At 43.5% G+C, this 23,702-nt stretch overlaps 1 protein-coding gene across 5 annotated transcripts in view; it reads right to left on the reverse strand.

Annotated features, from left to right (window-relative positions):
- Positions 1-23,702, reverse strand: part of ST3GAL1 (ST3 beta-galactoside alpha-2,3-sialyltransferase 1) — a 133,946-nt gene that overhangs the window by 37,512 nt on the left and 72,732 nt on the right. For 4 of the 5 annotated variants that reach the window (XM_034434824.3, XM_087890910.1, XM_034434827.3 and 1 more), the window contains exon 3: positions 11,661-11,786. The exons of the other annotated variant lie outside the window; for it this stretch is intronic. The gene's annotated coding sequence lies outside the window, so the exon portion shown is untranslated. The remainder of the gene's footprint in view (positions 1-11,660; positions 11,787-23,702) is intronic. 5 annotated transcript variants of the gene reach the window in all.

Consider the following 23,702-nt stretch of genomic DNA (forward strand, 5'->3'; position numbering starts at 1 on the left):
AACAAGGAGAGATTCAACCTGGAAATAAGGAGACATTTTCTGACAGTGAGAGCAATCAACCAATGAACCAGCTTGCCTTCAGACATTGTGGGAGCTTCATCACTGGAGCTTTCAAGAAAGAGACCGGACTGCCATCTATCAGAAATGGTGTAGGGTCTCTGCTTGGGTTGGGGGTTGGACTAGATGACCTACAAGGTCTCTTCCAACTCTGTTATTTTGTAATTTCAGATGGAAATGTCTACGAAGGAAGAGATAGAGTAGACATTCTTTGTTCTTCTCCATCCTCAAGCTTCACATCTATACTTAGGTTGAGTTGATAGAGCCAGAGAAAGGCGGTTCTATGGATATCTTTTTGAAGCTTTTTGAAATTTTGAAGCTTCTCTGAGATGCTGGGAATAACAATAGACCAATTTCCCATCTACATCCTGCATTTTTTAGCAGAACATAAGACGGCTATGTTCAACCTCTATTAAGCTAATTGCTCTGATCTTAGCTTTGTTTGGAACAAATTGCCTCCAGAAGTTGTCAATTCTTCAGCACTGGAGGTTTTGAAGAAATGATTGGACAATTTATTGTCTGAAGTGGTGGAGGGTTTCCTGCCAGAGCAGGTGTTTGGGTTAGAAGACCTCCAAGGTCCCTCCCAACTCTGTTATTCTGTTTCAAAAAGAGAGAGGGGAGGGGGGAAGCGTGTCAGTAATTTTTTTAAAAATTGAACTTTTCATTTTAAAGTGCATTTTGCTCACCATTCTTAATTATTATTAATTAATTTTATTAATTAATATTTTTGTTATATTATTATAACCAAAAAAAAAAAAAAAAGGAAAATCTGAAATGAACTGTTTTAAAGTGGCCCGGTACTGTACTTAAAAGTGAAATTCAGGAACGTATCACCTTGTACTTTATTTATTGGTTCGATTTATATGCCGCCCTTCTCCGGAGACTCAGGGCGGCTTACAATGAGTTAAGCAATAGCCTTCATACTTTTGTATATACCTGCTTAGTAGGGCTTTCGCCCCCCACCTAAGCGGTGTTCTTTTTTATACAAAGTCAGCTTATTGCCCCCACAATCCAGGTCCTCATTTTACCTACCTCGGAAGGATGGAAGGCTGAGTCAACCTTGAGCCTGGTGAGAATTGAACTTGCAGTAATTGCAGGCAGCTGGTGTTACTTAACAGTGCTTTAGTCTGCTGCGCCACCAAGGCTCTACTTGTTCTGTTCTCTGAGTGTTTGCCTGCATTTCGCACAAAGTTTGTTTGATTAATCCAGGACATTAAAAAAAAAAAGAAGAAGAAGAAGAAAGAAATAGAAGAGAGTCTTGAGCCTTAGCATGACAAATGGAAGGCTCCAAGAAATTTCATCACAGAGTGTAAAACGATTTCTGAAAAGAGGTGAAAAATGTCACTCTTGTGAGATGGCCTGGCCTTCGTCGCAAATCACCAGCAAAAGCTGGAAGGAGGTGCAGTCATAAATCACAACAGGACAACCTGTTCAGCTTGCTTGCTTGCTTAGCCTGCACGCCCCCCCTTCACCTTTGCATCCCATCCGGGTGCCTTGGTTAGGCCTTGACTTTGCCACTTATATGTAGGCAAAAAGTGGAGGTTTCGGGTGAGGACAATTAAACCAGCAGAATAGTTTGCCTCCAGAAATCGTGGGTGCTCCATCATTGGATATTTTTAAGAAGAGTCTAGACCAGGGGTGTCAAACTCAAGGCATGGGGGCCGGATCTGGCCCACGGGGGGGCTTAGATCTGGCCCATGGGGGCCACCCTGGAAACAGTGAAGGAGCGGCCTGCGGTGCCTCTGCCAGTGAAAATGGAGCTCGCTGGCAGAGGGTTGCAGGAGGCTGTCCCAGCCGAAAACGGAACTCGGGAGACTGTTTTCGCTGGCAGAGCACTCCGGTCACCACAGAAGTGCCCAAAATGAGTGACATCATGCTGGCCATGCCTCCCTGGACACGCCCCACGCCCCCACAAGGTCAAATGCAATCCAGATGCAGCCCTCAATTAAATCAAGTTTGACACCCCTGGTCTAGACAGTTACTTATCTTAAATAGTATACGTTCTCCTGCTAGAGCAGGGAACTGGATTAGAAGACTTTTAAGGTCCCTTCTATTTATTTCTATTTCTATTTCTATTTCTATTTCTGTTTCTGTTTCTGTTTCTGTTCCTATTCCTATTCCTATTCCTATTCCTATTCCACTCTACTCTACTCTACTCTACTCTACTCTACTCTACTCTACTCTACTCTACTCTACTCTACTCTACTCTACTCTACTCTACTCTACTCTACTATTGGCCCAACTATTAAAAATGCTTATAGCTGTGGTGTCTGATCTTTATGGAGCAAAACCTGGAGAATAAACAACTGCTAACCCAATCCAATTTAATGGCAGATAGGTAGTCCTCACCTTACAACCGACCTTGGAAAAAGTGACTTATACCTCATATTTGAAGTCATGGCCGTTGCACCACTCCCACAGTAACATGATCTCAGTTTGGGCCCTTGGCAACTGGCTTGCATTTATGTCTTGCAATCACATGATAGCAATTTGTGATTTTTCCAGCCAGCTTCTTGGCCAGATAAAATCAATTGGGAAATCAGATTTGCTTAATGGCTACATGGTTCATTAACAGTCATGGTTAAAATGGTTGTAAAAATTGGGGGTCAAGTCGCACGATGACCTGCTTAATGACCATAGTGACATAGTGAAATTCCAGTCCCAATTTATAGTCATAAACTGAGGGCTAGCTGTAATAAACAAATTAATCTTTAAGATAGCACAGTCTCAGTGAGTAGCATCACCTAAGTGAAATTGGTTAATCTAAAAAAATAAATAAATAAATTCAGCGAGTTCAAACACAAGTTTGAAGGTTTAGGAAGCAGGTTAAGCAGGCTCTATAAATTAGATAAATCGATAAAAGTAAAATAAAATGTGGTTCATTCTTGGACAGGAGCCCACAGGCAATTTCAAGGAAAAAAATGTGACTTCTACAGTATGTTAGCAATAGCACTTAGATTTATATACTGCTTCATAGTGCTTTTACAGCCCTCTCTAAGCGCTTTACAGAGTCAGCCTATTGCCCCCAACAATCTGGGTCCTCATTTTACCCACCTCGGAAGGATGGAAGGCTGAGTCGACCTTGATATTTTGGCCAAGAGAGCGACACAGGTACAGAATATTTTGAAGTCACATAGAGTTGAGTTCAACTTGGTGAGAACTTTTAAGATAGCCCAAATCTCTCTGTTCGCTTTGTCACATCAAATTAACATGACTATCCCTCTGTGGAATAAAGGGATGGTTTAGTTAGAAGCCTTTTTCCAATGTAGTGTCAATAAACAGAACCTACTTCATAGCAGTACAGAACAAGAGGTAGGGCTTGGCAAACACAAGCATACCTAGCTGAAATCACGGAGTTTGCCAACTGGACAAGTAGAATCACAAAGTGCATTGTTAATTGATGTAGAAAGCAGTTTTCTTGCTAAGAGAAGAGGAAAGATCAATTAGATTTTGACGTTCCTCTCGAAGCTCAAGGCAACTTACTCAAGACTCCCTCTGACAATTTTTCTAAAGCTAACATTGCCTGAGATCAGCGTGTTCTGTGACTACAGATGCTCAGATCTTTAACTGACGTGGCATGAATACAATTGCATCACATAACAGCTGATGTTTACACATGTGAAGGAGGGCCATCTTTGGGGCAAGTTCTTTGGTTAAACCGCACCCATGCGCCCAACTTTGAAAGAGGTCATTTCACCTGAAAGGAATTTGTTTGATATTTAGGAATGGCCCCTCGCTTTAGGCAAACAATTCCTTTGCACGCACTTAGCTTGCCACGGTGTTGACAAGGATGAAAAGCAAACGGAAAAAGTTACTTCGTGGGAGGACAATGGTTCTAGTGCTAACACCGTGCATTTATTGGACATATGCAAGGAGACTCCATCAAGGATTGGACAGAGTCAATAAAACACTTCACAGAAGAGGATACTTGAAGCTCAGGGTTGAACTTTGGAATCCTTGATGGTCTCCGAGCTTGGTTGTTTTCTTGCAGATGTTTCATTACCCAGCTGGGTAAACACTGATGATGTTACCTAGTTTGGTAATAAAACGTCTGCAGGAAAACAACCAAGCTCAGAGAGAGCACCAAGGACCCCACAAAACACTTAAATTATAGCCACTGCCCTTTAAATTAAACATTTCATCACTCTTTTTACTGCATGTAATGTTCTCAGTTCCGTTTAAAGGTTTGGCTGTTAGATACCAAGTAAACAAACGAAGGCGTTGTTGACTTTCAAAATGTTTTAAGACATCTTCCCCGAAGGAAATTGTTGGGGGCTTTGAAAAAGAATGGACAGTCGGAGCGATGCTACTTTTAAAACAGGGAAGGAGGAAGTCTCAAGAAATTACAGGTAGTCCTCGATTTACAATGGTCCATTTAGTGACCGTTACAACGGCACTGAAAAAAGTGACTTACGACCTTTTTTTCCCACACTTACAACCAATGCAGCGTCCCCATGGTCCTCTGATCAAAATTCATATGCTTGGCCACTGACTCATATTTATGACCGTTGCAGTGTCCTGGGGTTCCATGATCCCTTTTTGCGACCTTCTGACAAACGAAGTCAGTGGGGAAACCAGATTCATTTAATAACCGTGTTACTAACTTAACAACTGCAGTGATTCACTTAACAAATGTGGGTGCAAAAATGGGGCAAAACTCACTTAACAACTGTCTCACTTAGCAAATGAAATTTTGGGCTCAATTGCGGTCGTAAGTCGAGGACTACCTGTATAGCTATGTCGGCTTGTCTGCAATGGGCGAGGTGGAACAGATGGTTGAATAACAAGTTTGTGAGCACTTGAGAGTAGAAATGCAGCAGTGTGACAAGAATAGAATGGCTTGGCATGGCATGGCATGGCATGGCACGGCACGGCATAGCATAGCATAGCATAGCAGAGCACAGCACAGCACAGCACAGCACAGAACAAAACAGAACAGAATAGAATAACAGATAAGGATAAGGATAAGGATAATTTTATTTCTATACCGCCCCTCTCCCGAAGGACTCGGGGTGGTGTACAGCCAGGTAAAAACACAATACAAATATCACAATTTAAATTTAAAAAAATATTAAAAGTATTACATTTAAGGCCAATTAACTAAAAAACCCAAAAATTTAAGAATTCCAAATTTAAAACTCAATTTATGAAGCTAGCCCTGCCTGTCGGAAGAGCAGGGTCTTAAGAGCACAGTGGAAAACTCGGAGGTCAGAGATCTTGCGTATGTCTGGTTCATTCCAAAGGGCAGGGGCTCTATCATCTATCTATCTATCTATCTATCTATCTATCTATCTATCTATCTATCTATCTATCTATCTATCTATCTATCTATCTATCTATCTATCTATCTATCTATCTATCTATCTATTTAGTCAGTCACATTTCTATGCTGCCCAACTCCCCAGGGACTCTTTACATGTAATCTATATTACATTAATATATGTAATAAAACAGTAAATTGCACCAATCTATATTTTAAGATCTATTACATTTGTTGTGTAATGCACACATATCTAAATTACAACCTTAAAATCCTAAAAGTCCAATTTCCCGACTGTGTTGACTGGGAATTATGGAACATCAGAAGTCAAAACTGCTTTCGAATTGTGGAGTTGGAGAAGATTCTTGAAAGTCCCTTGGACTATAAGGAGATCCAGTCAAGTCAATCCTAAAGGAAACCAACTCTGACTGTCCTTTGGAAGGACAGATACTGAAGCTGAAGCTCAAATACAGATATCCCGCAATTTACAACCACAATTGAGCCCAACATTTCTGTTGTTAAGTGAGAAATTTGTTAAGTGAGTTTTGCCCCATTTTACGACTCTCCTTGCCACATTCGTTAAGTGAACCACTGCCGTTGTTAAATTAGTAAGACCGTGGTTAAGTAAATCTGGTTTCCTCATTTGACTATGGACAAATTCTGGAGATAGTGAAGGACAGGAGGGCTGGCACGCTATGGGATTGCGGACAGTTGGACACACAACTTAGCAACTGAACCACAATGACAAAAGAAGTCCAACACCTCTTGAGGGTTTATGCTGTAGAAAGCTGACTTAGATACAGATACAAATTAACAGAGATGGAAGGGACCTTGTAGGTCATCTAGTCCATCTCCCCTCCCCATCCAAACAGGAGACCCTACACCATTTCTAACAGATGGCAGTCCAGTCTCTTCTTGAAAGCTTCCAGTGATGAAGCTCCCACAACTTCCAAAGGCAACTTCTGTTCCATTGGCTGACTGTTCTCACTGTCAAAAAATTTCTCCTTATTTCTAGGTTGAATCTTTCCTTGTTCAGTTTCCATCCATTATTCCTTGTCTGGCCTTCAGGTGCTTTGGAAAATAGCTTGACCCCTTCCTCTCTGTGGCAGCCCCTCAAATATTGGAACACTGCTATCATGTCTCCCCTAGTCCTTCTTTTCATTAAACTGGACATACCCAGTTCCTGCAACCGTTCTTCATATGTTTTAGCCTCCAGTCCCCTAAGCAACCAGGATGATTAGGACTCTTTCTAGAGTCTCAACATCCTTTTTATAGTGTGGTGACCTACAATGTTGATTTTGAAATCTTGTAAGGTTTCTCTTAAGGAAAATATCTATAAATTCAACAAGTTTTACTTCTTCCTTTGTTTGAGTCTCAACCACAGGTAGTGCAACTAACATAGTAGTTGTGGCTGAGTAGGGGTGTCTGTTTGAACAGGCCATATGTACCATCAATAACGCAACCACCCAGCTTAAAACCTCTTTAAAGCGAGATTAATTTCATTTCTAAAAATGTCCCCTTTTGTTTTGTTTTGAATGGAAGGCTTATCAAACTAGAGGGTAACCTTTTGCTGAAGTCTTTTTAAAAAGGCCAGTGTTTATACAACAGATCCCTTTGTCAAGAAAAGAATTTGGCTGCGATTTAGTACATATACTTTACAGTGGAAAATCTTATTTGGAGAAGGTTCTCAAATATCACCATTTGCTTCCTTACATTTTGCACACCAGGAAACAAACTGGATTCTTTTCGATTTTCAATTGTTATCTTTTTCTGTTGTGTGTTCAGTTTGGCCTTTAGAAAAATAAACAGCTTTTTCCTAGTTCGGTTTTTAATTATTTTATTTTTTTTATTTTTAAAAGTAGAATGTTCTGATTAAATGGTTGAAGATAGCGGCCAAGCTCTTTGGAGAAACTCTGTGCCTTGGATTCTTAGATAAATCCATTTGTACAACCTCAGAGAACCAGTTTCTCTATGGTTAATTTTGTTGTTGTTTAGGTGTCAGTTAAATTGGTATAGCTTCAGGGCAATAGCCGGCAGTGAATATAAAATGGAAACTGGATCAGGAGATCAGGAAATCGCGTAATGAGGAATAGGTAACAAACTTTTAGGCAGTCCAGAGAAAGAAAGAGAGAGAGAGAGAGAAAGAAAGAAAGAAAGAAAGAAAGAAAGAAAGAGAGAGAGAGAGAGAGAGAGAGAGGGAGAGAGAAAGAAAGAAAGAAAGAAAGAAAGAAAGAAAGAAAGAAAGAAAGAAAGAAAGAAAGAAAGAAAGAAAGAAAGAAAAGTATAGATGTTAAGGAAATGATAAAAACCACACAAAATTGAGAATGGTCTATAAAGAGATGTTCTGTGGTCAGAATCAGAACAGAATCTGGAAGGGACCTTGGAGGTCTTCTATCAATGCCACAGGTAGTCCTCTATTTATGACCAGTCACTTACAATGGATCCCCCCCAAAGACACAGTTCCTAAATTCTGACGGCCTCCTCCTCCACGGTCACATGACCATATTTTGGTCGCTCATCAATCAGCCCAGATTTAAGGCTGTTTGAAGCATCCAGCAGTCACATGATCACAATTTATGACCTTTTTGCTGAAACATGTTGTTTACTTCTGGTTTCCGGCAAAAACACCCCATAATGAACAATTGCTTCACTCAATGACCTTGGTGTTCATTTAACAGCAGCTGCAAAAAAGGTCACAAAAATCAAGCCAGTCACATGGGTGACCTGTTTTATGTCCATCATGACTTACAACCTGTAATGGGCAGGTTCAATTATGGTCATAATTCAAGGATTACCTGTAGAACCTGTTGGCAAGTTTATTTTATTTTATTTTATTTTGAATTTATATACCACACCTTCTCCCGAGGGACTCAGGGTGGTGTACAGCCAGATAAAAAACATACAATACAAACATTAAAAACAATTAAAAAGATATATATTAATTTGGCCACAATTTAAAATAACAAATCAATTAAAAATATTTAAAAAATATATTAAGCCAGCCCGGCTTGCTGAAAAAAGAAAGTTTTAAGGACACGGCGGAAGGCACTGAGGTCTTGGATTCTCCTTATCTCAGGGGGCAGCTGGTTCCAGAGGGTAGGTGCCCCCACAGAGAAGGCCCTCCCCCTGGGGGTCACCAGCCTACATTGTTCTTCCTCAGACAATGCAACACAGAATTCATTGTCATATGAGATGGTGGTATTCAGGGCTTTGAGGAAAGAAATAAGGAGGACAGAATAGATGGAAACTATTTCTGGATAGGGATGCACCATCAGAAGATGTTAGGACAGCCGTGAAGGAGCTGTGCCTTTATACATTTCAGGATGATTTGTGCCTTTGACAGGATATGAATTATATGCATAGACTGAGTGAATACTTTGTGGTCTTCTCTTACACGTCTTTTCTTGGGCTCATGTTGAACAGAGCTCCAAGTATTGCCCTCACATTGCTGATATATCATTGTCAAATGGAAGAAGAAGAAGAAGGAGGAGGAGGAGGAGGAGGAGGATGAGGAGGAGGAGGAGGAGGAGGAGGAGGAGGAGGAGGGGAGGAGGAGGAGGAGGAGGAGGAGGAGGAGGAGGAGAAGAAGAAGAAGAAGAAGAAGAAGAAGAAGAAGAAGAAGAAGAAGAAGAAGAAGAAGAAGAAGAAGAAGAAGAAGAAGAAGAAGAAGAAGAAGAAGAAGAAGAAGAAGAAGAAACAACGAGACAGCTCCAGCCACCAAAGGATTGCCCATTCTTACACTACAGGCCATGCCGGCTTGGTGTCACAAAGAACTTATGAGGAACTTCTGGTTCCTCTGAGGCTGTTGAACTACAACTCCCAAGATCCTTCAGCATTCAAGACAGGTGGGACTACTGGGAATGGTCATTAAAGAATATGTTCTGAGGAGATAATGCCGAGTCTGTACCAATTGTCTGGGTCTGCTTGTGTGAAGGATACCTAGCAAGAAAGTAGTCCCAAAGGTGCTTTTTCAAGAGACAAGTGGACTTCCTGTTTTTTTTTTAAGACGTTTCGCTTCTCATCCAAGAAGCTTCTTTAGCTCTGAGTGAAGAAGCTTCTTGGATGAGAAGCGAAACATCTTCAAACTCCCCCACCCCAGAAAGTCCAGGTGCCTCTTGAAAAAGCACCTTTGGGGACAACCATGACTTAGATGACTGAGAATCTCCATAGATATTTGCGAGGCCCTTTGGGATGAACACCTTGCGAACAATGAGGGAATATGAACGGATTTCCAGAAAAATTGCAGGCTACAGGAACCATTTGTGCTTCAGTTTGAGATGCAGACAGGACAGAATCATCCCCAACAGCCTGGGTCTGTGCTCAACAATAAAGCAGAAAACATCCTGCAGAAAGCACAGCTCCAATTCCTCAATGAAAGAATAAGACAGATTCATTTTCACACGGAGCTGAAGAAGCTTCTTGGATGATAAGCAAAACGTCTTCAAAGAAATAACCCCAGAAAAGTCCAGTTGCCTCTTGAAAAAGCACCTTTGGGACAACCATGACCTGGATGACTGAGAACCTCCATAGATATCACGAAGATGTGGATATAGATAAGAAGATATAAAAAAGATGTTGAGACTCTAGAAAGAGTGCAGAGAAGAGCAACAAAGATGATGAGGGGACTGGAGGCTAAAACATATGAAGAACAGTTGCAGGAACTGGGTATGTCTAGTTTAATGAAAAGAAGGACTAGGGGGACATGATAGCAGTTTTCCAATATCTCAGGGGTTTCCTCAAAGAAGAGGGAGTCAAGCTATTCTCCAAAGCACCTGAAGGCAGGAAGGAAGAAATGGATGGAAACTAATGAAGGAGGGAAGCAACCTAGAACTAAGGAGGAATTTCCTAATGGTGAGAACAATTAACCAGTGGAACGAGTTGCCTCCAGAAGTTGTGGATGCTCCAACACTGGAAGTTTTTAAGAAGATGTTGGATAACCATTTGTCTGAAGTGGTGTAGGGTTTCCTGCCTAAGCAGGGGGTTGGACTAGAAGACCTCCAAGGTCCCTTCCAACTCTGTTATTCTAAGGTACCTCTGCACCATCTGGACTACAGATAGTCCTAAGAATGATTCATTTAATGATCTTTCAAAGTTACCACGGCACTGAAAAAAGTGCCGTTGGGGGCTTTGAAAAAAAATGGACAGTCAGAGCAATGCTACCTTTAAAACAAGGAAGGAGGAAGTCCCAAGAAATTACAGGTAGTCCTTGACTTATGACAGTTCATTTAGTGACTGTTACAACGGCATTGGGGGAAAAAGTGACTTATGACCGTTTTTCACACTTACGACCGTCGCAGCATCCCCATGGTCACGTGATCCAAACACAATTGATTCATATTTATGACGGTTGCAGTGTCCCAGGGGTCACGGGATCCCCTTTTGTGACCTTCTAACAAGCAAAGTCAATAGGGGAAAACCAGATTCACTTAACAAACGGGTTACTACTTTAACTCCTACAATGTTAACAACTCTGGCAAGGAAGGGTTGTAAAACGGGGCAAAACTCACTTAAAGAACTATGTTGCTTAGCAATGGAAATGTTGGACTCTATTGCAGTCGTAAGTCGAGGACTACCTTAACAGTCAGATACTGCAAAATCTCCATTCCCACCCCACTCCTGGGGGAAGGATACTGCAAAATCCCCATTCCCTCCCCACTCCTGGGGGAAGGATACTGCAAAATCTCCATTCCCACCCAACTGCAGGGGAAGGATACTGCAAAATCCCAATTTCCTCCCCACTCCTATGGGAAGGATACTGCAAAATCTCCATTCCCTCCCCACTCCAGGGGAAGGATACTTCAAAATCCACATTCCCTCCCCACTCCTGGGGGAAGGATACTGCAAAATCTCCATTCCCTCCCCACTCCAGGGGAAGGACACTGCAAAATCCCCATTCTCTCCCCACTCCTGAGGGAAGGATATTGCCAAATCTCCATTCCCACCCCACTCCAGGGGAAGGATACTGCAAAATCCCCATTCCCTCCCCACTCCTGGGGGAAGGATACTGCAAAGTCCCCATTCCCTCCCCACTCCTGGGGGAAGGATATTGCAAAATCTCCATTCCCCCACACTCTGGGGCCAGCCAGAGGTGGTATTTTCCAGTTCTCTGAAGTGCTCAAAATTTCCGCTACCGGGTCTCCAGAACCTGTCAGAACCTGCTGGATTTCACCCCTGGGGCCTACTGTAATATTATTCCACGTCTGGCAATAATTTAGCTAGAAGCCACTTTCAGGGTATATACTAAGAAAAGCAGCGTTATTAATAGCTTGGGAAGGCATTTCAGGACTAAGAGGGGCCTTGAAAAGTTTTCCAGATCTCTCTCTCCGTGTATGTGAGCTCTCACCTTGTATGCTTCTAAAGCTTTCTGGTATTTTGGACTCTGGCTGTCCTCAGTCCCATGACGAGATCAAGGGTTACACGTCCTCAGCTTCACCTTGGATTTGGAAGGGCTTAGGGCTAGTCCGTTGAGCTGGAAAGATAAAACATCATGATCCCTGTAACATTCCTGTTGAAACAGGTTGCGCAAAAGCTTATCAAGATGTCCTTTCGCTAGTGGTCTGATTATGTAAAAATTGTCCGGTTCCCGGTGGATTACGATTTATGCATGTTTGCTGATTACGAAGAAAGAGTCCCAGGGGTTAAGAGAATGTAAGCTTAAATCTAGCGTTTAAAAATGAAAGGTGCCAAAAAAGGGTTTACCGGGACCACATATCCTCCATGATGATCAGCTCAGCCTACTGCAACGTGCGACCAAATTGGCAACTTATGAAATTCAGAGAACTGCCTTTCTTTCAGTCAAAGGGGTTTGTAGTCCCTTCCCTCTTTTCTTCTTTAGTGGCCTTGCTTTGGTGGAAGAGAAGCCCATAATCTACCCACCGCCCAGCAAATTGTCATTGTGGGGTTGTGATATATTTTTTTTCCTCTTCTGTAGATATGGTGTGAAGCTATCTAAACATTTCTCCTTTATTTGTTTGTTTGTTTTTTGTGGTATGGGTTTGGCCAGGTTTCTAAAAGGACTTGAACCCTGTCACTTTTTAATCTGCTATTTATTTATCTATCTATCTATCTATCTATCTATCTATCTATCTATCTATCTATCTATCTATCTATTTATTTAATTTGTATACCGCCCTTCTTCAATAGGACTCAGGGTGGTGAACGGCCACGGTAAAAACACAACATATAAAATTTAAAAACAATTTAAAAAACATTAAATACTTTTGGCCATCAATTTAAAATAACGCAATTAAAACCAATTATAAATTTAAAACCGCAAGGATGGGATCAAGCCAGCCCGGCTAGATGAAATAGATGTGTTTTCAGGGCCCGACGAAAAGTCCGGAGGTCTGGTATCGTGCATATCTCTGGGGGCAGGTCGTTCCAGAGGGCAGGTGCCGCCACAGAGAAGGCTCTCCCCCTGGGGGTCGCCATCCGACATTGTCTGGCTGACGGCACCCTGAGGAGGCCCTCTCTGTGTGAGCGAACTGGCTGGTGGGAGGCTATTGGCGGCAGAAGGCGGTTTCGTAAATACCCCGGCCCTAAGCCATGGAGCGCTTTAAAGGTGGTCACCAACACCTTGAAGCGCACCTGGAAGTCCACTGGAAGCCAATGCAGCTCGCGCAGGAGAGGTGTCACATGGGAGCGCCCCGTCGCTCCCATAATCCCCCACGCAGCCGCATTCTGGACCAACTGGAGCCTCCGGGTGCACCCCAAGGGGAGCCCCATGTAGAGAGCATTGCAGTAGTCCAGGCGGGAAGTGACGAGTGCCTGAGTGACCGTGCGTAGGGAGTCCCGATCTAGAAAGGGACGCAACTGGCGTATCAGGCGAACCTGATAACCCCCCCCCCGGCCACGGCCGTCATATGCTCTTCTAAAGACAGCCGTGTATCCAGGAGGATGTCCAAGTTGCGAGCCCTTTCCGTGGGGGCCAATGATTCGTCCCCAATATTCCCACACTGCCCCAGTTCTTACGCTAATTTAGATCAGAGGGGAGAAGAGAGAGAGAGAGAGGGAGGGAGGGAGGAAGACAATTTTTTCATACTTGAAAAAGCACATGGCTTGTAATGTTGCAATGGTCGCCAACTAGATAGCTTCAAAAGAGAATTGGTTCCCATGATATTTTGAGCTTTTAACAATTTAAATATTTTTAAAACTCAGTCAGTTTCCTTCCGTTGATTTGTTCTTTTTAATTTTTCAGGCTGTTTTAAATAGGTGAGTCTAACCACTTCTTATGGAGACTTGCAGAGCTATTTCAAAAGAAATGACGGCAAGTTGAGCTATCTGATTGGTGTAAAGAAGAAGAAATCATTTCTTCTGTGTCTTTCTTTAAATTATTATTATTTTTTTTGGTCTACCACAGTTGTTTCTCAAATTTGGGAACTTGAAGAGATGTGGACTTCAACTCCTCAGTTGAAGTCCATATCTCCTCAAAATTCCTCAGCCAGCATGGGAATCTGTAAGAGTTGAAATTCACATCTCTTAAAGTTGCCAAGTTGAGTAAGATCAGTCTATAACAACGCACTGGGTCAGGAACTAGCAAAGTCCCATTCATCACAACGAAATCTGCTTAGAGCAGGGGTCAGCAACCTGCGGCTCTGGAGCCGCATGTGGCTCTTTCACCCCTCTGCTGTGGCTCCCTGTCACTCAAAATATGTGTCACAACTGCCAATGTGCAATACCCGCTGGCATGTGATTTATTGAGCTTTTCAACCCCCGGTAGGCCAACCATGGATAAATCCAAGAAAAGAAAAGTTTCAGAAGAAACCAGAACATTTATTTCAACTACATATGCTAGTTTTGTGGCCACTCAAGAAATAGTCAGGCACAGGAAGGGTTTTGTGGCTCCCGGTGTTTTCTTTTCTGTGGGAAACGGGTCCAAATGGCTCTTTGAGTATTTAAGGTTGCAGAAGCTTGGTTTAGAGTTAGAAGCACTAAATTTTGGTGACCTTAAAGTAAAGCAACAATCATCACTTTTCCAATTTTTAAACTTCCTAACAGGCTTAGAACCAGGAAGCAGGAGAAGGGGTCTTCCCAGTTGGTAATTTAAACCGAACAGCTCTAAACAAGCCTAATTAAAAAATAATAATAATCAAGGAAACAGTCTTGCTACATGGCATTTTCTCCAAACCTGTCAATGCAGCCCTCCCGTGTCTTTCTATGCTAAAACTGTCACGATGCCAACGATATAAAACACTGAGCTAAATGTATCACAAGTCTCATTCGGTTTAAGGCAGTTTCATTATATAATCATTAATAAACAGATTTGCATGCTGGCTCATGTCAGTGCTTAGGGTGCTCTTCACACCTGACTAACTGTGACCATAAGGTGCTTTTCTAATTTTTTTTCCCCTAGAAAACATTTCTTCATAGCATAACAAAATCCCTTCTTGGCTGTTTCAGTTTTAACACTGCCTTGCATCCCAACACGAGGCTTGGTGTACGAGTGATGGTAACCCAATGTGAAAAGTCTTTGACAAGGTTGGAATAATCCAATTGGGTTTTTGGGAACTGCCCAGTTCCTACTGGCCATTGTTGGCTGCTAAGGCATGCTATTGGGCTCCAGTTGCTGGACATCATCTTCCAGACCATGTTGGCTTGACCTGCAAAAGGAGTTAGGCTTCTGGTTTTATGGTGGCAACCCCCTGGTGAATGTCTGACCAGTATTTTGCCAAACATGGCTTGTGTCAGGTTTCGAGGTCGTCTCAAATAAATTACATTTCAAACAAAGTCTTTGAAGAAAAACTCCCATTTATTAAGCACGACATTCTAACTCCGACTCATCGCAGCCAACACTGACTTCCAGACCCCAAACCCTCCCTTTCCGTTCCTCACTCCCCTGTACTCATTGGCCATCTTCCAAGTCACTCTACCCCTAATCTACTGCTCCAGCTCAAAGGAATTTCCCCCCTCCCATCCCATCTCCTAGGGGATATTATCTCCATGGAAAATAAGTAAGTGAAAAGTCAAACATCCCTTTCCAGATGCCTCCGCTTCTCCTTCTTATGTCAGCACTTGAGTAAATGCAGCTTGAAGTGCTGACAGCTTGGGCATCACGCTGACTACTGATGTGCACAGGATTGGTGTCAGACCTCTTTTGAAACCGATATTTAGTGGCCTTTTCAAGAAGAACCACATTTACCTTAAGTATTATCTTCATAGTCCTGGATTACAATGTGACTTTAACAAAGATGATTAGGGGAGTGGTGACTAAAACATATGAAGAACAGTTGCAGGAACTGGGTATACAGTGTTCCAATATCTCAGGGGCTGCCACAAAGAAGAGAGGGTCAACCTATTTTCCAAAGCACCAGGTGATGGCAAGACAAGAAGCAATGGATGGAAAGTAATCAAGGAGAGAACCAACCTAGAATTGAGGAGAAATTTCCTGATAGAACAATTAATCAATGAAATGATTTTCCTCCAGAAGTTGTGGGTGCTTCAACACTGGAGGATTTTAAGAGGAGATTGGATAACCATTTGTCTGAAATGGTATAGGGTTTCCTGCTTGAGCAGGGGGTTGGACTAGAAGACCTCCAAGGTCCCTTCCAAACTCTGTTTATTTGTTAATCTGGGAAATGTCCAATTTGCTGGCTAAGGAATTCTGAGAGTCGAAGCCCACCGATCTGAAAGCAGCCACAGTTGAGAAACTGTCAATTTAATCCAGGGGTCTCCAGACTTGGCAACTTTAAGACTTGTGGACTCCAACTCCCAGAATTCCTCAGCCAGCAAAGTTTGCCGGCTGAGGAATTCTGGGAATTGAAGTCCACAAGTCTTAAAGTTGCCAAGTTTGGAGACCCCTGATTTAGTCTGTCAATTCCACCTCTTTTCAATCTCTGAACTACGGCAATTGATTAGAAATCAGGGGAAGCTCTGCTTTGTTATCATAACAATTGTTCCGAAGATATTTTGGAATTATCTCCAACTATTGCTGTCTATCACTTCTATCGCCTCTGGAAAATTCCCCTTTGCAGGAGGTTGATACAGGAGCAGGGTGGATAAAAATCAATGATTTTTTTGATTTAAATCGGATTTTTTTGATTTAAATCGGATTTTTTTGATTTAAATCGGATTTTTTTGATTTTTATCGAATTTATTTTAATAAAAAACTTTTGGGGTAAAAATCTATCGTAAGATAGTTTTCTATTTAAGATACATAAATAATTTAGTTTATTCAGCATAAAATGGAGCTTAGTTATGTAGCATGAGGCTGTATATTCTGCAACCCTGGGACTATCGGTGAGTCAACAGTGGGTCAAAGGAGTAGCAGAGATGACAGTTGCTCTTTAAAAATTATGATTTAAATCGAGTTGATTTAAATCAAGCCTTTTTACTAGTGATTTAAATCATGATTTAAATTGTGATTTAAATCAACTCGATTTAAATCAAATCCACCCTGTACAGGACAGCCAGTCCCTCAATAGAGAATGAAAGAGAGACGACCGATTTATCTGAAATACTTGGATACTGCATTTTGTGGATAGCATCTTCAAATGCTTTCCAGCCATTAAAAAACAGTGTTAATTTCTGAGCAGTAATTTGTTATCCTCGAAAACAGAGGGGAGAGGAGAATGTCATTTCTAACTGATATCTCGGCACACCACTCTCATAGCATCAAGTTATTTGCACAAGTGGCGTCTACTTAATAACATATCGCTCAGGGGTAGGTTTCAAAAATTTTAGCAAGGGGTTCTCTGCCCGGTTGCTGGGTGGGCTTGGCCATGCTGGACGTGGCCTAGTCAGCCTCCTGCACCATGGCGGGGGTGGGGGACGCTGTTTTTGCCCTCCCCGGGCTCCAGAGGCTTTTTTTGAGCCTCCGGGAGGGCAAAAATGGTCTCCCCAGGCTCCAGATGCCCTCTGGAGGCCAGAAACTGACCTTCCTGAACTTCCGGTAGGCCCGTTTTTTGCCCTCCCCGAGCCTCCTTGTGCACCCTGCACTTACCTGCAGGGTGCAATTGGCTATGTGGGGACTCCTGGGAGGGTGGACGGGGCGGAGCCAGCCAGGAGTGGGATTTGGGGGTTCTCCAAACTGCACAGAATCTTAGCTGAAGGTTCTCTCGAACCCCTGCGAACCCCCAGCAGCCCACCGCTGATATCGCTGAAAAGGAAGGTAGGGAAGTGACTTACATGGGAGGATATGGCTGTCCTGCACAGGTAAGGTCAGGTTGACTAACCAGGGGCTTGGTTAGTCTCTGTTCATCTGTCCTTTTCATCTGTGGCTGTAAATGCAATTTTGTGCAGTGCCTGCTTGAATTGGCAAGAGAGAATCTACACTAAAACCTGGCCTCCATCCAAGGACCTCCAAGGCAGAGCTTGGCACCCAGCCTTTCCTCAGCTTAAAAGGCGCTGAGCTTTTCCTAAACCCTGCTTTCTTCCACCACCCAAGTTGGCGCATCTTCAACCAGAAGGCCATCTGCGTGCCAGGCTGCTGGTGGCTAATCAGACAGCCTCAATGCCACACGCAGCCTGCTCCCCGCTTTCTTTGGCATCCACGAGACAAAAGGACGGGGCCAAAGCATTAGAACAAGAGCTCTCTGGAAATATGGCAAACTTTGGTATATACTTTCATTTTGAGGGCGTGTTCCCTTGGCTGCAACATACTGGGAAGAATTCTTGACTTAAAGCTGCAATGGAAGACAAACACTCCAGTTCCATATCGGCAAAGAATGAACTTTTCCATATGTCTAGGACAGTGATGGCTAATCTTTTTGCCATCATGTGCCAAAAGCGGGGGGAGCGAGGGGGGTTGCACGCACACGTGCCCGCACCCATAATTCAATGTGCACTGCCCCCCATGCATATACGTGCGACTCCCCCACACTCCCCCCGCTATTGGCATGCGATGGCACAGTGATACTAGAAGGCACCTTTTTTTGCCCTCCCCAGGCTCCAGAGCCTTTCTAGGAGCCTGGGGAGGGCGAAAACGGCCTTCCCCACCCACCCGGAGGCTCTCTGGAGGCCAGAAACAGCCCATTTCCCAATGTCCGGTGGGCCCAGATGGCCAGAAAATCAGGTGGCCGGCACACGCATGTGCATTGGAGCTGAGCTAGGGCAACGCTCGCGTGCCCACAGATAAGGCTCCACGTGCCACCTGTGGCACGCGTGCCATAGGTTCGCCATCACGGGTCTAGGAGATCCCAATTGGCCGATCAGACCAACTTTTCAGTGGCAGCTTGTCACTTCCCAAAGGGAACCCTACTTTCCCACCCTTCTCCCGGTTCCAGGGGAATCACCGGCAGAAGGAGAGAAGGTGCCTCTAGAGCTGTGATGGCGAACCTATGGCATGTGTGCCAGAGGTGGCATGCAGAGCTCTCTCTGTGGGCACATGCGCCATTGCCAGCTGCTCTTCTGGTTTCATGTGCGCTGGCCAACTGGTTTTTGCGGGTGCTGGAGCGCCGGAAAACAGCCAAAAACCAGGCTGTTTCCAGGCCTTTTTCGGGCTGTTTTCAGGCCATTTTCTTGGCTGTTTTGTGGGCCATTTTTGGCCCTGAAAATGGCCGAAAAACAGCCCAAAAACATGCATGCATGTGCTGGCTAACTAGTCTTTGGGTTTCCGGTGCTCCAGAGCACGCATATGAATGCACATTCTGGTTTGGGCACTCGGTACCAAAAAGGTTCGCCATCCCTGCTCTAGAGGAAACAAAGAGACCGTCAGCATTTCAATGCTGCCATAAAGAGGAGGAGGCTTGACTTTTCACCTACTTATTTTCTCTGTAGATAATATCCCCTAGGAGATGGGATGGGAGGGGGACATTCCTGGGGTTGAAGGCAGGAGCTGGGAAGACTGACTTGGAAGATGGCCAATGAGAAGATGAGAATTGGGGAACGGAAAGGGACGGGTTTGGGGTCAGAGGGTTAGTATCGGCTACGACGAAGTCCGGGCCAGATCTGTCGTACTCAATAAATGGAATATTTCAGCAAAGATTAATTGCTTGAGTGCAATTTATTTGAGATGACATCGAAACCTGACAGAGACATACCAGTTTAGAGTCCATTCTGGGGAGGAAACGTTTTGAGGTCCAATTCTTAGGTCTGTATCTGGCCTTTCCCAAGGGAAGGCAGAAGACAATTTGGTGAGATTCTTGCATTAGACATTCAACAGTAAACTATCTAATTGGGTTTATCCACTAATGGTTCGGGGCTTAGTTGCTTTTGTCCAGACGTTTCATGACCCAGCTAGATATCATCATCAGTTCAACAGCAGCAAAAGCCATCCTTTTCAGGCTTGTACCAAAGCATGAAGAAAAGGCTTTGTGTGTTTCAACAGAGAGCAGGAAGTGCTAATGTGAGGTCTGAAGTACTTCCTCCAAATTGTTTTCAAGTGTGCACAGCTTTAATGTACAAGCAATCCTCAACTTTGCAGGAGGATTGCAAACTGTTACACTAAACAGTTCGTTTAGTGACACCGCTGTGACAGGCCCTTCAGTGCTAGTCCCAAAGGTGCTTTTTTTCAAGAGGCAACAGGACTTTCTGGTTTCCCTTTGAAAATGTTTCACTTCTCATCTAAGAAGCTTCTTCAGCTCTGACTGGATGGTGGGGAATGGAAGGATTTATACTCCTTGCAGGCAGCTGGGCATTTGCATCCTTTTAGAGCAGTGGGTCTCAACCTTCCTAATGCCGCGACCCTTTAATACAGTTCCTCATGTTGTGGTGACCCCCAACCATAAAATTATTCCTAAAACCATTGAAAATATGTGTTTTTGGATGGTCTTAGGCGACCCCTGTGAAAGGGTCGTTCGACCCCCAAAGGGGTCCCGACCCACAGGTTGAGAACCACTGTTTTAGAGAGTCGTTGAGATCATCTGGAGCTTTAGCTGTGTCATCAGGGTGACCTGAGTGGTGTGGAGTCTTCTTGGAACTGTTGACTGTATTGTAGATTGTAGATAAGATGATGTGATATCCCTTCCCATTCTGTTTAGAGAGGGCTGTTCAATTTTGACATAGATGGCCTCTTTAACCCCTCTTTCAAACCAGCAGTCCTCTCTGTCCAAAATATGGACTCCAGTGCTAGAAAACTGCTATCATGTCTCCCCCCAAGTCTTCTTTTCGTTAGGCTAAACTACCTAGTTCTGTTAGTTGTTCATCATATGATTTAACGTCTAGGAAAAATTAATTTACTAAATCTGGAGGGGGAAAGGTGCTGGGCTTACCGCTACCTTACCGAGACTTATGCATGTCACTTTGCCTATTGCACATTGATTTTTATAGGCATCTACTTAAGATGTCAAGGGGAAGGCTGATTCCCACGCTTAATTTTTTTGCAGAGGATCAGGGAAATCCTTTAAAGAAATAAAATTGGCACACGCTGTGGAAGAAACAGCTCTGGAATTATTGAAATTAGGGGGGAAAAAAGATATAGACAGGGCTCACACTCAGAAAGGATTTGCATGTTACAAAGGTGACTTTTGGGCTGCCAACCAGGTGTGAAATCCAGAAGGTTCTGACAGGTTCTGAAGAACCGGGAGCGGAAATTTTGAGTAGTTCGGAGAACTGGCAAATACCACCTCTGGCTGGCCCCAGAGTGGGTGGGAATGGGGATTTTGCAATGTCCTTCCCCTGGAGTGGGGAGGGAATGGGGATCTTTTTTTTTTTTAATTTGATTTATATGCCGCCCTTCTCCGGAGACTCAGGGCGGCTTACAATGTGCTAAGCAATAAGCAATAGCCTTCATCCTTTTGTATATTTATACAAAGTCAGCTTATTGCCCCCACAACTGGGTCCTCAATTTACCTACCTTAGAAAGGATGGAAGGCTGAGTCAACCTTGAGCCTGGCGAGATTCGAACCTGCAGTAATTGCAGGCAGCTGGTCTTAATAACAGGGTGCTTTAGACCACTGTACTACCAAGGCTCTTTTGCAATATCCTTCCACTGCCACGCCCACCAAGCCACACCATGCCCACCAAGCCACGCCCACAGAACTGGTAGTAAAAAAATTTGAATTTCACCACTGCTGCCAACCATATGCCTCCTTAAAAATGTTAATTCTGAATCAGGTAGACAGCGGTCTTCCAGGAAGAACAGCAGTGAAATTAAATGGTGTGCGTGTTTTTTTTTAAAAGACGGTAGCCGCAGCGCCTGTCGTGATGGAGGGCAGTTTCTTTGAAACTCCGAGCTATCAAAGTGTTCAATCTCCCTCTTTATTTCCTCCTCCGTCATCCCAGTCCCAGCCGACACAAAATTTCAAAGAATTTCCCCTCCCCACAGATGTGCACAGATCAGCAGAGAAAGGGTGTAATTAAAACGTAGCACAGAACAGATTTTTCCACCCCATTAAAAAACAAAAAAAAACAAACAACCAACAACAAAACTTAGTCCCTGATGGCTTTCAGAAGTGTCAGATAAAAATGTTCAGACTCAACTCAGGCAGCCAATTCCAGACAGCCAGGCTATATAAGCTCACCTCCTACAAGCTGGCATCAGCCCAAATTTGCTGGAAGCCATGGAATTAAACACTCCCAACACACCTAGAAGAGGCCAGCTGGAAACAAAAATTAATTCCCAGTAAAAATGGGGAAACCTGGAGGGAAGAGGCATAAAACAATCCAATGAACTTAGAAGAGGTTGGCAGATTGATCGAAAAGGAGACAACTACAGAAAATTGGGTGGTATCAGAATAAGGTATCATGGAACAAGGGACTATTTGATTGGCATAGTCAACAGGACAGAAGACTCCGCAATGTTCCTCCTCCTGCTGCTGTAATAGTAATTCTATTCCTTCTTTCTGCTTGTGTTTGTGGGGTCCTTGGTGCTCCCTGAGCTTGGCTGTTTTCTTGCAGACGTTTCATTACCCAATTAGGTAACATCATCAGTGTAGAAGGGTGTAGGGCTTGGTCTCTGCTTTTATACAAGTGGCTTGCTCTGTCACTGTTGGTTGGTAGTTTTGTGGTTCCTTGATTAGGTTGTTTACTGAGCCACCAAGAAAATTTCTACCAACACTGACAGGGAAAGTCAATATATAAACAGAAAGCAAACCCCACTCCCGTCTAGCACTGATCATGTAACCTAGTTGGGTAATGAAACGTCTGCCAAAAAAACAAACAAGCTCAAAGAGCACCAAGGACCCCACAAACGTGGCAGCTGGATGCTCTGTCCCATATTTGGGTAGATCAGGTTGCCCTGAGAGACTGGTCTCACCGGAAAAACACTTAAAACAAGCTCAGAGGGCATCAAGGACCCCCCCAGTTTAACCCAGAGTTATAAATATTCTCTTCTCTCAGCTGCATTTGTTCCGGTGTGCTTAAAGAAAGTTCTCTTTCTGGGATTGGTTTCTGGGATTGGTGGCTCAGTAAACAGCCTAATCAAGGAACCACTAAACCAGGAGGAGTATTTATTTATTTATTTGTTTGTTTAAATTTCTATACCGCCCTTCTCCAATATAGGACTCAGGGCGGTGAACAGCCAAAGTAAAAACAAGACATACAAAATCTAAAAACTGTTTAAAATAATTAAATATTTTGGCCGTAATTAAAAAAAGTAGAGGGATAGATAGGAGGGGAGAAGAGAGGAAGGAGAGAGAGGAACAGAAGAAAGGGAAAAGGAGAGGAAGAAAGGGAGGGGAAATAAGAGTAGGAGAGAAGGTTAGAAGGGAGGAAGAAGGGAGGTGTGGGGGAAAAGAAGGGGAAGGAGAGAAGGGGAAGGAGAGGAGAAAATAAGAAAATAGAAGAGGATAGAAGAAGGGAGGGAAGGGAAAGAGTGGAGAAGAAGAAGGATTGCTGTAAGGGAGATGGAATGGTAGAAGAGCAGGGGTGAAATCCAGCAGCTTCTGACAGGTTCTGGAGAACCGGTAGCGGAAATTTTGAATAGTTCAGAGAACCAGCAAATATCACCTCTGGCTGGCCCCAGAGTGGGGTGGGGGTGGAGATTTTGTAATATTCTTCCCCCAGGAGTGGGGTGGGAATGGAGATTTTGCAGTATCCTTCCCCTGCCACCAAGCCACACCACGCCCACCAAGCCATGGCCACAGAACCGGTAGTAAAAAAAATTTGGATTTCACCACTGTAGAAGAGCAACCCCGAAGATACTTAAATTGGTTAACGAACTAATATGAAAGTCAAAAGAGAATGTGCATGATTAACGATAGATAAGAGACTGTACATTGAAGACATGTTTATGAGAAATAAAATTTAAAAAAAAAACTTTTTCAAAAAAGAAAAGAAAAAAAAAGGAACCACTAAACCACCAACCAATACTGACAGAGCAAGCCCCTTGCATATAAGCAGAGACAGAGCCCCACTCTTTTCTACACAGATTGGTTTCCTTCCCAGAGGCCAAACAAGAGGGTCCAGGCCTCGCCTTGGGTCTCCGTCGGGTGCCACAAAAATCTTGCATTTTGCAAACTCCACCTGTGGGTAGAAGAGCTCCTTTTATGCTCCACCTCTTCTCAAGGTG

This window comes from Pantherophis guttatus, chromosome 3 (genome assembly GCF_059756535.1).
Source record: "Pantherophis guttatus breed Tessera chromosome 3, ASM5975653v1, whole genome shotgun sequence".
In the NCBI taxonomy this organism is placed as follows: domain Eukaryota; kingdom Metazoa; phylum Chordata; class Lepidosauria; order Squamata; family Colubridae; genus Pantherophis; species Pantherophis guttatus.